The following is a 16386-nucleotide window of genomic DNA, read 5'->3' as shown; positions in this document are numbered from 1 at the left end:
CTCCTGTCTCTGCCTCCCAAGCGCGGGGATTACAAGCGTGCGCCACCACGCCCGGCTCTTCACCTGTATTTCTATCATGATATACTACCATGCCACAAGCCCAGAAGCATGGCCAAATGACCCTGGACCAAAGTCTCTAAAACCCCAAGCCAAAGTAAACCTTTTCTTCTGTAAGTTGACTTATTTCAGGTACTTTGTTACAAAGAAGAAAAGCTTACTAATGCACATACTCTTTGTCGTTGTTGTGATGAGAGTACTTAAAATCTACTCTCCTAATAAATTTCAAGTATATAATTCATTATTATTAACTACAGCCACCATGCTATATGGTTGATCTCCAACTACAAGTTTGTACCCAGTTTTCCCTACTTCCCCCAAGCTGTTGTTAAATATTCTTTTAATATTTATGTCTATGAGTTCTAATTTTTTATATTTCACTTTAAAGTGAGATCCCGTGGTATTTGTCTTTCTGTGTGTTGCTTATTTCACTTAGTGGAATGTCTTCCAGGTTTATCAACATTACTGCAAATGATACAATTTTCTTTTTGTAAAGGTAGAGTAATATTCGTGTGTGTGTGTGTGTGTGTGTGTGTGTGTGTATTGTTTTTATTTTTCATACACTGATAGAAATTAGGTTGTTTTCATTTAACAGAATGTTCTCCCTACTTCCCCCAAGCTGTTGTTAAATATTCTTTTAATATTTATGTCTATGAGTTCTAATTTTTTATATTTCACTTTAAAGTGAGATCCCGTGGTATTTGTCTTTCTGTGTGTTGCTTATTTCACTTAGTGGAATGTCTTCCAGGTTTATCAACATTACTGCAAATGATACAATTTTCTTTTTGTAAAGGTAGAGTAATATTCGTGTGTGTGTGTGTGTGTGTGTGTGTGTGTGTATTGTTTTTATTTTTCATACACTGATAGAAATTAGGTTGTTTTCATTTAACAGAATGTTCTCCAGATATTTTGATCTTCTTGTGAATGACATGATTTTGTTCTTCTTTATAGCTGAATAAATGAATCCATTGTGCGTATTTCCCGTAATTTCACAATCCATTCATCTTTTGATGGAGACCTGGGTTGGTTCCATATTTTGGCTATTGTGAATTGTGCAGCTATTAACATTGTTATGCATATGTTACTGTAGTTCTCTGATTTCAACCCCTCTAGACAAATACCCAGGAGTTGTAGAGCTGGATCATATAGTGGATCCATTCCCAGTTTTCTAAGTAAGGAACACTGATCTCCATAGCAGCTGAAGTAGTTTGCACTCCCACCAACAGTGTAAAAGAGTTCCTCTTTCCCCACATCCTCATCAGCATTTGTTGTTATTTGATTTCTTTATGCTTGCCGCTCTGATTGGGGTTAGATGGAACATTATGTTAAGTGAGACCAGCCAAGCACAGAAAGAGAAGGGACATATGTTTTCTCTAATATATCCAAACTAGGGAGTATTGGGGATACCAGAGGGACTCCAGATAATGGAGGGGAAACCTCAGCAAAGCTAAAATGGAAGAATAGGAGAGGAAGAAGGCTGAGGTTGATTAATGGAGGAGCTACATCTGAATATGTATAAAAGTATGAATATAGCATGGTCAACCTGGACACTCACTGTTGAGAAGGGGAAAGGAAACTTGGGGGGGTGAGAGGACACCAAGCACAGTCTAACTGTATACCATTTTCAATATGTTCCACATATAAATAAAATTTAAAAACAAATAAAAAAAGAAATTAGGTTGTTTTCTTCTTTTATCTTTCTTTTTTTGTGTGTGTGGGTTTGAGGATAGAACCCAGGGCATTCGACTTCTGAGCTATACCCACTGCCTTATTTTTAAAATTCTCTTAATTTTGAAATAGGGTATCACTAAGTTGCAGAGGGCCTTACTAAGTAGCTGAGGCTGTCCTCAAACCTCGATCCTCTGGTCTCAGCCTCCTGAATGCTGGGATTGCAAGGGTGTGCCATCATGCCCGGTGGTTGTTTTCATACGTATATTGACTATTATAGATAATGCTGCGATGCACATGGAGGTGCATATATCTCTTTGAGGTAACACTTTCTATTTCTTTTGGATAAATACTCAAAAGTGAAATTGCTGGATCATATGGTTATTCTTACTTTTTTAAGGTATATGGCACCTCCATACTCTTTTTCCAAAATATCTATACTAATTCAAATTCTTACCAACAATGTATAAGGACTCCCTTGAGAAAAAGGGTTTTTTAAAGAAAAAGAATACACAAAAGGCTTCATTGTAGTAAAATACCTCTGTTCTTTAAAATGCAGTTTTAGAGGCATAAAACAATAAGACATAATATGAGAAAATAATCTCAAAAAATATATTCACCAAAGGAAAGGGATTTTCAAAATTTGATTTTAAAAAGATAATTCATTAGAAAAAATACTTCATCAGTTGATTCACTAACAAGGATAGATAGCCATAGGTTAATAAAAATAAAAAGTGAGCATCTAGATTATAAAGAGTGTAACTAAATCCACAATGTAATACCATTTTGGCTAAAATAAAAGGTTTTGGCAAAGACATGAAGTAAAGAAAACTCTCAGACAAGGCTCAGGTAGTGGATACATTTCAGATACTTTTAAAAGCTATTAGGCAATTATTTACTAAAGCTGAATAGGGCACAAATATACCCATGACCCAGAAACACCATTTTTTTGACTATACTCAACTCATATATACATACATACATACATATGGACACCTAGAGTTATCAAATTATATTTCACAGAAGCATAAGCATTTTGTAATCAAAAGATTTTGCCATAATGGTCATGAACAGTAGAATGGATAAATAAGTGTGGCAATGAACTATAATCACATACAATACCATGAAGTAGCTCACAAAACACTATCTGATATATGGTTCCATTCATATGACCAGGGGAACCGAATCTCTTTTCTTAGAAGTCAGGAGAGTGATCATGTTTGAAGATGGTACTAGTTGAAAGGGCATGAAAAAGGCATAAATGCAACAATTTTTCCACCATTAATTGATATTTACAAAATTTCCAGGTTCGGACAGTTATAAATAGAGCTTCACTGAACATTTTTGTGCATGTCTTTTGATGACAATATATGTTTTAGTAACATTTCTTTCTAAACTGTACTGATATTAAAATAGCCACATGACTTTTACTTTGGTTAGTATTTGTATGGTACATCGTTTTCATCCTAAATGTGTCTTTAAAAGATAGACTCTTGGAAATTGTATTTAATTGAATCTTTAAAAATAATATAATCTTTTATTTGGAGTGTTTTGTCCATGTATATTTAATGTAATTATTGATACAATTGGTTTATTTTGAGCATCTTGCTGTTTGTTTTCACTTTGTCCCAATCATTCTTTCCTATTTTATATTTTAAAATTCATGGCCGGGCGTGGTGGCGCACGCTTGTAATTCCAGCATTCGGGAGGCTGAGACCTGGAGGATCGTGGTTCGTGGACAGCCTCAGCTACTTAGTGAGGCCCTCTGCAACTCAGTGAGACCCGGTTTCAAAATAGAATAAAAAATAGGGCAGGGGGTGTAGCTTGGAGGTCAAATGCCCCTGGGTTCCATCCCCAGACCCGCAAAAATAAATAAATAAATAAATAAATAAAAATAAAAATAAATAAAATAAAATAAAATTCATGTTTTTCTTTTTTAAGTTTTATACTCTTATACTATTTCTTTCCTGTAATTTTAAAACTTCAGTAATTCCTCCTGTTTATTAAGTGAGTTGAAGAGTAGGAAATGCTCCTACACAACAATATTGTATTTATTACTCTGATTACTATTTTACTTGTGTTTTAATTCAACAGGTTCCTCTGTTCTGAAAAATGGGACATTAGATCTAAAAAGATTTTTGTTGTAGTTATTTTGAGACCTAATCAAACTCTGGTTTTACTAAAAGATTTATTGCATTGTTGCTTTTAGTTTAGTATTTACTTTAGTTTTTAGTGCCCTCGCTTTGGTTTATTTCTTCAGGTCTCTAATTATTTGGAAGTTGAATTTCCTGTTTTTGTTTTTAAAACATGTCCCACTTTCAAGACTTTTTTATCTCTTCATTTTTTTTTTAAATTCTAAAATTTTCCTATTTTATGTTTCTAGTAAGCCATTATTTTTCCTTTTCATTTTTGTGCTATTTTAGTTTGATCTTCATTTCACAAGTTTTTATATTTCTAATTATTTCTTGCATCTTTTTTTACACTTGAGGTTTTTCAGTTTTGGTTTATGCTATTATATCATATTTCATATCACTTTATTAATGCATATTGGCTTATTTTGAAATGTATGCTACCAGTTTATCTATATTTGAGTATGTTTCTGTGTTACACTTTTCATTGCCTGCTGGGATGTTATTTGGTTTCACATTATCTTGTAGTGACTTTGCATGAGTTTAGACCTTGCTGCTTTCCTTTTGCTTGTATTTGTGTGAATTTGGTTTTCCTGAAAGCATAGAAAGAGGCTTGATTCAGACAGCTTCTGACATTTGCTGACGTGGTTTTCTCACTTACTTTTGACCACACTTCCATATTTCTTTATTTCTGGTCTCCCTGTCCTGCTCATGTTTTATTCTAGTCTGAAAAGTTTCTTTCCAGCATGGGGACTTGCTTAAAAAATAAGTCCTAATGGGTCATATTTGAGAGTGTATAGGGTCCAAAGAAAAATCAAGGGGGTGCACTCGCTGCGTGGCTGCGAGCATACAGGCGGCTGGGGTGTGCGGCCCGCGCCGGGCCATGGAGCCCTTGAAATACAAGAGCAGTGACCTTGCCGTTGGAGCCTTCTTCCCCTTTGCTCCGAAAGGATCCCATGGAATGAGATGTGCCAGGATGCCTCGCGTCCCATGGTGATTCCAGGACACAGGTTAGGCGCTTTGGGACCGAAGGCCCCTTTAGCACATCTCAGGGGAAAAGCAAGCTGTTTGCTTCTGAGAGGAGTTGACCCATCTGTTCTCTAGTTTGGGAAGCCAGTTCTGCAAATTGACTCCAGAAGAGAGACCCTAACAGGCCAGTAACAATGGAAAAAAGTGGAAAAGTCACCAAAAACCTGCCATCGCCCACGATTCCAGTTGCAGTCGCTTGAAAGCTGGTGTCACAGGTTAAAAAATCCTTCATGAAGAAGAAAGATCTTTAGCAACATGATGGATTCAGAAGCTCATGAAAAGAGGCCACCCATCCTAACATCTTCAAAACAAGATATATCACCTCACATTACAAACGTTGGTGAAATGAAGCATTACTTTTGCGGCTGCTGTGCGGCTTTCAACAACATAGCCATCACATTTCCTGTTCAGAAGATCCTCTTTCGGCAGCAGCTGTACGGGATCAAAACTCCGGGGTGCAATGCTTCATTTGAGGAGGGATGGATTTCGAAACGTGTACCGTGGAATCCTTCCCCCATTAATGCAGAAAACCACCACCCTGGCGCTTATGTTCTGTCTCTACGAGGATTGTCTTGCCTTCTCTGTAAACACATCAGCCCCCAGAGTTTGCTGCCCGAGCTGTGGCGGCGGTGCTGGCAGGAGCAACAGAAGCCATTTTCACTCCATTGGAAAGAGTTCAGAACTTGCTTCAAGACCACAGGCATCAAGATAAATTCACAAAAACTTACCAGGCCTTCAGGGCACTGAAATGCCATGGAGCTGGAGAGTATTATGGAGGCCTGGTGCCCATTCTCTTCCGTAGTGGATTTAGCAACGTCCTTTTCTTTGGCCTTTGAGGCCCCATCAAGGAGCTTCCGCCCACTGCAACTACGCACAGTGCTCACTTGGTCAATGACTGACCTGTGGAGGTCTACTGGGTGCCATGTTGGGATTCTTGTTTTTTCCAATTAATGTTGTAAAAACCTCGAATGCAGTCTCAGACTGGTGGGGAATGCCAGTCTTTTCCCAAGGTTTTTAAAACAATTTGGCTAGAACGGGACAGGAAACTGACAAATTTTTTCAGAGGTGCCCACCTGAATTACCATAGGTCCCTCATCTCCTGGGGCATAATCAATGCCACTTATGAGTTCTTGTTAAAGGTTATACGAGAAAGGTCACTGATTAAGTGCTCTTTACCAACTAAATAGACCTAAGGATGCAGTTTGGCCTTGTTGCTAATTGGCTCAATCATAAGGTGGTGTCATTAAGTTCTGGTTGCAATGAATTATGGGAGGAGTTATTTTCCTTAATCCTCAACAAAAACAGAATAAAAGGTTTTAGTAGGGGGAAAAAAAAACCTTTATTTCTGGTCTCCCTGTCCTGCTCATGTTTTATTCTAGTCTGAAAAGTTTCTTTCCAGCATGGGGACTTGCTTAAAAAATAAGTCCTAATGGGTCATATTTGAGAGTGTATAGGGTCCAAAGAAAAATCAAGGGGGTGCACTCGCCGCGTGGCTGCGAGCATACAGGCGGCTGGGGTGTGCGGCCCGCGCCGGGCCATGGAGCCCTTGAAATACAAGAGCAGTGACCTACCTGACTACATCGCATTAGATTCACCCAGTAGTGTATTGGGCAAAACACGTCACATTTTTAGATGCTGTGTCATTTTGGATCACTTTCAAGTGAATATTTGGCTGGTGTTTTGAGGTTGTCCTAATATGAGATCCATGGGTCCTATTGTTTCCTTCTGCCCTGCTTCCTCCTGCATGGATGTCATAACACACATCTTCTAGCTGTTGGTGGTTTATTTGTATTCACTTTTATTTTGAGATTAATGGAACTGCTTTGTCATCTAGTTTTTTTGTTTTTGTTGTTGTTGTTTTGGTGGTCCTGGGGATGGAACCCAGAGGCTTTCTACCTCTGGGCTACAGTCCCAGACCTATTTTATATTTTATTTGGAAACAGGGTCTCACTAAGTTGCTGAGAGCCTCACTAAATAGCTGAGGCTGGCTTTGAAACTGTGCGATCCTCCTGTCTCAGCCTCCAAAGTATTGGCATTACAAAGGTGCACAACCACACCTGGATTGTCATCTAGTTTTATAAGTGTCCATTGGTTTTGGTTTCAACATCTATTTTGATGTGGGTATTGTGAAAAATGCAAAACTGTGCTATCACCATAGCTGCCATCTTTCCATAATATACTACTCTGTTTGAAATCAGCTTCCAGGTTATCCACTTATCAACAATAAACACTAGGCTGGCGCCTGACTACGCTGTTCTAGGACTCTCTGTAAGGTAGGATACAATGGACTTGGACTTTAAGTCCAGTGTACATAGGGTCCTTGCTTTGGTTATCTATTTGAGTTTGGGTACCGTGTACATAGGTTCTTTGTCTAGACATTTGTTCTTGAGGCTAGGAAAGCATATGCAGGATTGAAGCCAACTGATTTCCATTTCTGCCAAACACTGATTGAGACTCACCTGAATATAGGCGTGGCCTGGAAATAAACTCTAACAAGAAATAAAAGGGAGATTCAACACCATCCAGAACACTTGAGTTGAAATTCTAATGATACATTTATTGTTTCTTTAACTTTGAGGAGGTCAATTATATTTACTAGAACTTTTCCCTCATTTCTACAAACATTTTCTCTACTTGGCCAGGAATGTTAAGGGAAAGAACCAAAGATTTGATGTTAGCGAGCTACTATAAATCTAGAAAATCACTTTCTCATTCAAATTACTTTTGTAAAGTCTTTCCTAAATACTACTTCTACATGGTTATAAAAAAAAAAATTGTGGAGCCAGGCATGGTGGCAGACACTTTAAATCCTTGTGTTTGGGAGGCTGAGACAGGAGGATCTGGGTTCACAGCCAGCCTCCGCTACTTAGGGAGGCCTTTTGCAACTTAGTGAGACTTTCTTTCAAAAATTAAAAAAGAATAAAAAATTGGGCTGGGGGTGTGCATTGGAAGTAAAATGCCCCTGGGTTCAATCAATCCCCAGCACCAAAAAAAAAAAAAAAAAAAAAAAAAAAATTGTGGATCTTCTTTGGCTGTTGCTATGTCACTTTTAGAACTCTCTCTTAGCAGGCCTTGAAATGGAAATTAAAAGGCAAGGTTAACAATTGTATTAGTAAAAAATTTTATATATGATTCAAATTTGAAATGGCTAAAACAAGTAGAACTATAAAGACACTTGGGGCAATATTCTACCAAATATTTTATTCTATATAAATATTATTTATGTTATTTTTAAAATTGCAGCCCCTTGTCGATGAAACTGGGTTCCACATTTAATCTGTAGAACTGAATTTTTGGCTTGGATTTTTAGTCTGGCTGGATACCCTTGGGCCAGGCAGCCATCTGCTCTGTGTGTTTCAGGTGTTGTGTTGGCTGAGCGTGAGACCAAATGACCTTTGGAACACCTTCTAGGATTCTACTATTTCTCTAGGAAATAGTGTATCTTCAGAAAGTTGCATTATACTGTCATCACTATATTCTCTTAGGACACTCTATAAATGATAGAGTCTAAGGATAAGTTGCATAGAAAAACTTGGATAATCATGTTAAAATAAACATTAATTCCTGATTTGGGAAAAAAGAAAAGGATACAATGCACCTATATCCTGAACTAGCAGATGTAGATTGGCTGGGAACCAGATACTTACTCAGAACTTCAACTTCAGTTTATAGGGCTTTTATGACCATAGTACCCATGAGACTGAACAATTTTGTAGGTAGTATAATTGTGTTCTATGCCATTTTAAGTCACTGAGGATTCTGAATCCTCTGATCTCGAACAAAAATAGAACCCAAGTGTATAGAATGATCCAGAATAGCATTTGAAAGATTTTTTTTCTTTGAACATTGATGAAATCTCTAAAAAAAAAAATCATATATATAAATGTGTTGAAAACATTGCATGTGTGGGGAGCCATTAAGGTCTTCCCCTAAAAGAATATTTCTGACTCAGCTGACTGTCCTTTGTCCAGAGTCAACAAGGTTTGGAGTCATGGAAAGTTCAAAGTAAAAGGTCTAAGAGAAGATCAGGTGGTGATGGCACGAGGATATTGATTGACCTGAAACTGTATAAATGCTTCAAGGAAAATAAACCCGGGGTCAGCCCAATAGAGACTGGTGACTCTCCCGTGCTTCAAGAGAAGTAAATTAAAATTCTTTGAATTAAATTCTTAGAATTGAATTTTCATCCTCATTCCTCTCTTTGGAACCCGTACCTTTGCTGGCTGGCTCTGGCATGCATGTTACATTTTTTCTTTTGGAGGATTGACTAAATATTAGCATTAAAAATATTAATGATTAAAAAGCCACCTATCCATCTACAATCTGTAGTGTTTCCAGATGATACTCTCCTACTTCCCCTTTCTCTCTTCTTTCTTCCTTCCTTCTTTTCTTTCTGCCTTAAAAGCTATTACTAATTCATCAGACAGAAGTGGATATCTGAGGAGAGCCTACACTATTTTAATTAAATGGTGCAGGCTGAAAATTTTTAAGAATAGAGGTGTCATGGATTCATATCCAGGATTAAACAGTTCTGATTATATTTAGATCCTGAACATAATCAAGTTACTAGAAGTACAACTTCAATTTTGTCAGTGGCTACTAGGAAGAACTAGAACCCCTGCTGAAAGCACAGAAGGACAAAGTTATAAACACAAGAGAAAAGGATTTCCAGATATTGGCAATAGCATAGTGTGATGTTTTAAAGAGATCTGTGTGAGCATGAATTAGTTTGTTTAGAAGAAATTAGTTAAACAAACACTGTAAAGAAATTGTGTTTGTTTAACTCAACAGTTTTTTTTTATTATTATTTTCTCTGCCTCTCACACATCTTAAATGGAGGTTGAAGGAATCTAGATTGTCACTTTTCTAGTCTCATTTATAGTTATGGGTAGCCATGTGACCAAGCCATGGTTAGCATTATGTAGGGGCAAGTAGGAAAACTCGTGAGAAACGAAAAGGGAAAATTCTCTTTTAAAGCACTGACTAGTCCTACATCTATTCTTTTTATGAGACTTACCACCATGAAATTAGTAAGCTGGAGCAATTAGATTATTACCTAATTATGGACTTTTATAAGAAAAATTAAGCTCCATTTGTTTAAATTATGATTGTTTGAGTTTGTATTAATTTTAGGTAAACACCCTCAAATTGGTATACTAAATATGTTCTTTAGAAATATAAATATTAAATTAATAAAATCTACCATTTCAAAGCCTCATGTTACTCAAGTCCTAATAAGGTTATAGAACCATGTATGTATTAAATATGTACTGTACATTAAGTACTATGGTAGAAATTTTAAAAAATGTGAAATTTTCTCCTTGACTAACAGATATGATAGATTTTTTTTTTTTTTTTTTTTGGTGGTACTGGGGGTGGAACCCAGAGGCTTTCTACCTCCAGGCTATACTCCCAGACCTATTTTATATTTATTTTTAAACAGGGTCTCACTAAGTTGCTAAGAACCTCACTAGGTACTTGAGGCTGGCTTCAAACCTGCGCCATCAGCCTGTCTCAGCTTCCCAAGCGCGGGATTACAAGCGTGCGCCACCATGCCCGGCTTGATAGGATAGAATTTACATAAATAAAATAGCTAGAGAATATCTGAGGCATAAATATTCAAAATACTTAGATTCAAGTTGTAAACTACAAATTCAGACAAGGGAGAGAGCAATATTCTCTGGATCAAAAAGAAAGCAACAGCCCGGCCTGGTGGCGCACGCTTGTAATCCCCATGCTTGGGAGGGCGGAGACAGGAGGATCGCGCTGGTCTGGTTTAAGAGACCTTGTTTCCAAATAAAAAAAATAAGAAATAGGTCTGGGAGTGTAGCCCCGAGGTAGAAGGGCTTCCAGGAACCCCAGTACCACCAAAAAAAGAAAAAAGAAAAGAAAAGAAAGAAAGAAGAAAGAAAGCAAGAAAGCAACAAACACATTTTTATTCCTTTTATGTAGAATGGTGACTTGTGCATAATAGAAATTCAATACATTTAATTAAAATATGATTTGAGCAGTTTTGAAAGAGATGACAGATTGGGGGAAAAACCTGATTTTCTTTCACCATACAGTTTGAGAAACATCTTATTAGGTTCTGTTCAGTCCAAGGACTTTCCTTCTGCATTTATTCCTTCTCTTGTAACGTTTTTTTTTAAATGTGACATTGCAGCCAGGCATGGTAGCACACGCTTGTAATCTCCGTGTTTGGGAGGCAGAGACAGGAGAATCACACAGGTTTGAAGCCAGCCACACTGGCTTAAGAGACCCTGTTTCCAAATTCTTTTTAAAAAAGTATAAAATAAGTCTGGAAGTGTAGCCCCGAGGTAGAAGGGTTTCCAGGAACCCCAGCGCCACCAAAAAAATAAATAAATAAATAATAATAACATTGCCATCTTCATATAATTAATAGTTCTGATCTTAAAATAAAGCCCCTTTGATCTATCATTCCCCTTAAGTTCCTGCTCTATTTCTCTGCTCCTTTCATAGCAAAACTAATTGAAATAGTTGTCTATTCTCACTGTCTTATCTTCCACATAGTCTTTTTCTATTTTTTACAATTAATTTTTACTGGTACATGGTAATTGTACATGACAGTGATATTCACAGTGACAAATTCATAAATGTATATAGCATTATTTGGTCTGTGTTTTCCCCTTTCCCTCAGCCTCTGCCTCCTCCAACCTGCTCCCACTACTCTACTGGTCTCTCTCCTAATTTTCATGAGGTTTCTTTTCTTTCATTTTTCTCTCTAACTTCTCATATGAGAGCAACCACATGACCCTTGATTTTCTGTGTCTGACTGACCTCACTTAGCATCTTTTCAAGTTCCATCTATTTTTCTACAAGTGACATAATTTTGTTCTTCTATACGGTTAAGTAAAAATCCATTGTGTATATGTATCACACTTTATTCATTCATCTATTTTTTTAAATTTTTTATTGAACATAAATGGTATATATTTAAACTATACTTGGTGCCCTCTCCCCCCCCCACCCTTGTTTTCTCTTCCCCCCTCCCACCAATGATTTTCCAGGGTAACCATGCCATATTCATAATTTTACACATATTCAGATGTAGACCCTCATTAATCAAGTTCAGTCTTCCTCCTCCCCTATCTTTCCATGCAAGCTTTGCTGGTATTTCCCCTTCATTATCTGGAGTCCCACTGGTATCCTCTACGTTCCCTAGTTTGGGCATATTAGAGGGAAGATATGTACCTTCTCCTTCTGTGCTTGGCTGATCTCACTTAACATAATGCTCTCCAGGACTTTCCATCTTCTTGCAAATGATAGGATTTTGTTCTTCTTTATGGCTGAGTAGAATTCCATTGTGTGTATTTCCCAGAGTTTTGCTATCCATTCATCTATTGATGGACACTTAGGTTGGTCCCATATTTGGTTATTGTAAATTGTGCTGCTATAAACATGGGTATGCATGTGTCTCTATAGTCTTTTGACTTCGTTCATTTGAAAAGAATCAGAGGAGTGGTATCCTTCAGTCATATGGTAGTTTCATTCTTAGTTTTTTGAGACACCACCATACTGATTTCCATAGTGGCTGTACTAATTTATACTTTCACCAACAATGTATAAGTAAGCGTTCATTTCCCCCTACATTATTGTCAGCCTTTCTTATTGTTCGTATTCTTAATGATTATCATTCAATTGCAGTTAGTTGGAATCTCAGTGTAGTTTTGATTTGTATTTCCTTAATTGTTAAGGACATTGAACACTTAAATATATATTTTATTGCCATTTATATTCCTTCTTTTGAGAAATGTCTATTTAGTTCAACTGGTTTATTGAATGAGTCTTTTTTGGGTGAAGGAGTATTAAGGTTTTTTTAAATTCTTTTATAGTCTGGTTATTAGTCCTCTGCCAAGAAATAGCTGACAAAGATTTTCTCCTATTCTGTAGACTATGCATACTCTTGATTATTTCCTTAACTGCTAGCCATACTACCAAAGCAGTCTACAGATTCAATGCAACCACTATCAAAATATCAATGACATTCTTCACAGAATAGTAAAAAAATAATCTTAAATTCACATGGAAGAACATAAACCCAACTTACCAAGACAATCCTGAGCAACCAAAACAATGCTAGAGAAATAATAATACTTGATTTCAAATTATACTGCAGAGCTATAGTAACAAAAACAGCATGATATTGGCATAAACACAAGCATATATACCATTGAAATAGGATAGAAGACACAGAGACAAACCCACGCAGTTACAGCCAGCTGATCCTTTACAAAGGTGCCAAAAACATGTTCGAGAAAAGATACCTTTTCAGCAAATGATGGGAAAACTGGATTTCCATGTGTAGAAGACTGTAACTAAGAAACTTATCACCTATCATACACAAAAATCAACTCAAATGAATAAAAATCCTAGAAATCAGATCAGAAACTTTGCAATTACTAGTAGAAAACATATACAACACTCCAACATATAGGGACTGGCAGAGACTTCTTCAAGAAGACCCCTAAATCCGGGCATGGTTGTACACGCTTATAATTTCAACATTTGGGAGGCTGAGACAGGAGGATTACGGTTCACAGACAGCCTGAGTTAATTAGTGAGGCCTTTTGCAACTCAGTGAGACCCTGTTTCAAAATAAAGAATAAAAAAAAAACAGGGCTGGGGGTGTAGCTCAAAGGTAGAATGCCCCTGGATTCCATCCCCAGTACTATAAAATAAAAGACCCCTTGGTTCAAGAAATATAACCAAGAATCAATAATTGGGATAGCATCAAATTAAAATTTCCTTCCTGTTGTCTTTGCATCCGTCCAATAAGATTTCTACGTAGACCACTCTAAAATACCCACCAGTGATTTTTCACATAGGAATTTAATTTTTATCCTCTGTATTTTATAATCTATTATCAGCACATGACAGAGTTGCTCGTGTCTCTTCTTTGCAACACTCTTTGTGTTAAACTGGGCTTTCTCTTTCTTTTTTATTTATTTCTTTATTGTGACATTAAAGAATGAACTCACGAACCTTCTATCTGAGCTATACCCCCGGCCCGTTCTCTGTTCTTATTTTAAAGGATGGCCTCACTAAGTTGCTGAGGCTGGCTCTTTGTTTTTCTCTTCTCACTGACTGCTGCTCCTAGTCTCCTTTCACCTTTCTCTATAACATGGTTTCCTTCGTTCTTGGTCCTTGAACTTCTTCTAGTCTGTGATAACTTCCTAGGTGATCTGTTCCAGTTACATGGTTTAAAAAAAAAAAAGACTTTTATCCTGTTGATACATCAGCCCCAACTTCTTCCTTCTTTCTAAGGTTCCATTGACAGGGTCTCCATGCATTCTGAATTCCATAGTTACACATCTGATCGCCTGTTCAACTTCTCTGTTGGAATATTGAGTTGACATTTAGAAATTCCAAATATCTAAAACTTACTTCCTAATTTTCTGCTAAAATTTTTTCATTCCCCATCTCAGTAGATGGCAAAGATATTCTTCCAATTGCCTGGATTAAAGTACTTTCATGCCTCTCCTCTTCAAAAACCCTGTGTCCACTGTATCAACAAATCCTATTGGTTCTACCTTCAAATTACATTTCAAGTCTGCCTATTTTTTTCTACTTCTATAAGTAAAATCCTGCTCCAACCCACCATTATTTCTTTTCTGCACTTCTTCTATCAACTCTAAACTGATATCACTTCTTCCCTACATTTTTGATCCCCTGTGATCTGTTCAGCATTTATCAGCAGAAGTAACTTCTTTTATAGTCTGAGTCAACTAAGGTCAGTCTTTTCTCCAAAATTAACATGGATAAGCTTCTCACTTGGAAAAAAAATTCTAAGCCTTGTACTGGATCCCTGGCTCCACCTGATCTGGCCTTCTGCCACTTACCAGACTGTCCCCTGCGCCCCTTGCTCTAGCTCTTTTTGTTCACCCTCAGGAATGTCTTTCTTTACTTTGAACACACTGAGCTCATTCCTGACCTGCATTCTGACCTCAGAGCCTTTGCACAAATTGCTCCTTCTTGAAACGCTTCTCTAAGTTAAATACAGGCTCACTCCCTCACTTCAGCAGCCACGGCTCATCTCGATTCAGCAGAGAAAGGTTTTCTGACCAAGTTTTACAAAATAATACTAATCCCCTCTGTATTAGTCTCAATCCACTGGCTCCTTTATTTAATTTTAGAGCCCTATGTATATGTTTGTTTATAGCTTATTTTTCTCCTCAGGAATTATGGTTGAAATTCTCAGAAAAGTTATCTTTGTTCTTTTGGATTAGTCACAGGCTTAGTCCCTCTGCCACTTGGGCCAACTCCATCACAGGCTCACATTCCTCTGCTTCCCCTCTCTGGTGTTGCCTGTGCCACTCAAACGCTCCTCTCTCCTACTCACCTGCTCTCACTCACATCCTCACTTCTCTGAAGCATTCATCACATCAACATTCAGTTTTACAACAGTGTGTGGGACTTGCAGGGCCTCTGCCAAAGCCCTGTTCATCCAAAGTCATTTAGTGAAGGAGTCCATTATGATTGGTACTTTCAGGGACATACTCCTTGTGATAGAGGCAGCTTGGTCACAGCAGCCTCCACCCGGCTCCTAATGGTGTTCTGTTCTGCCTAGCAGGTAACTTTATGTGGGCTCTTCTCCCTTCCTGGAAGAACACCAAGTCACATAGAAACATCCAATAATGACAACAACCACAATACAAACACAGGATTGCCTCAAGAGAGACCAAAGAAACACAGCTTTTCACTGGCCATGATTGTTCAGGTTTTTGCCCCTCAGCAGGATGGATTTGCTAGTTCAGCATCCCAGGTCTTGTGCTAGTTGGCAGTTCAGTGGACTAAACTGCCAAAGAGCACAGGTCCTTGACAATGAATAATGTAGGTGGCCAGAATAAAAGTCCTTCAGAAGCTGAAGTTTGACACCCATAACACTCAGGAATTCTTTTGTCAGGGAAAGTATATTTTAAGAAGAAAAGTTTTCAGGAGGATCGTGCAGGTTCGAAGCCAGCCTCAGCTACTTAGTGAGACCCTGTTTCCAAATAAAATATAAAATGGGTCTGGGAGTATAGCCAGGAGGTAGAAATAGAAAGCCTCTGGGTTCCACCCCCAGTACCACAAAAAATAATGATAATAATAAATAATTAAATAAAATAAAAAAAGAAAAAGAAAAGTTATCTTTCATTTGATGGCCTTTGGTGAACTCTTCCAAATAACTAATGCAAAATTATTATTTGCTGAGGGCAATCAACGCATCGAGGACCCCTCTCTACCTCTATTCTCAAACAGCTGTTTTGAGTCACTACTTGATTTGGGAGTAGAAAACAGGAACCATGAGGAAGGAAAGTGTGCATTTATAAAAAGTGTAATTAGGGAGTTGGGCGTGGTGGCACACATTTGTAATCCCCGCTCTTGGGAGGCGGAAACAGGAGGATCGCGCAGGTTCGAAGCCAGCCTCGCTGGCTTAAGAGATCTTGTTTCCAAATAAAAATATAAAAATATGTCTGGGAGTGTAGCCCAGAGGTAGGAGGGT

The 16386-nt window shown here is 37.7% G+C and overlaps 1 pseudogene across 1 annotated transcript; it reads left to right on the top strand.

Moving 5' to 3' along the window:
* Positions 1 to 5138: 5138 nt before the first annotated feature.
* Positions 5139 to 6070, top strand: LOC308264075 (mitochondrial nicotinamide adenine dinucleotide transporter SLC25A51-like; annotated as a pseudogene). The gene has a single exon. The product of its transcript is annotated as a mitochondrial nicotinamide adenine dinucleotide transporter SLC25A51-like (transcript).
* The last annotated feature ends 10316 nt before the right edge of the window (positions 6071 to 16386 follow it).

The sequence above is a fragment of the Muscardinus avellanarius genome, assembly GCF_963383645.1.
Source record: "Muscardinus avellanarius genome assembly, chromosome: 6".
NCBI classification, from domain to species: Eukaryota; Metazoa; Chordata; class Mammalia; order Rodentia; family Gliridae; genus Muscardinus; species Muscardinus avellanarius.
Note: the sequence above shows the minus strand (reverse complement) of the source record. Positions and strands in the feature narration are given on the sequence as shown.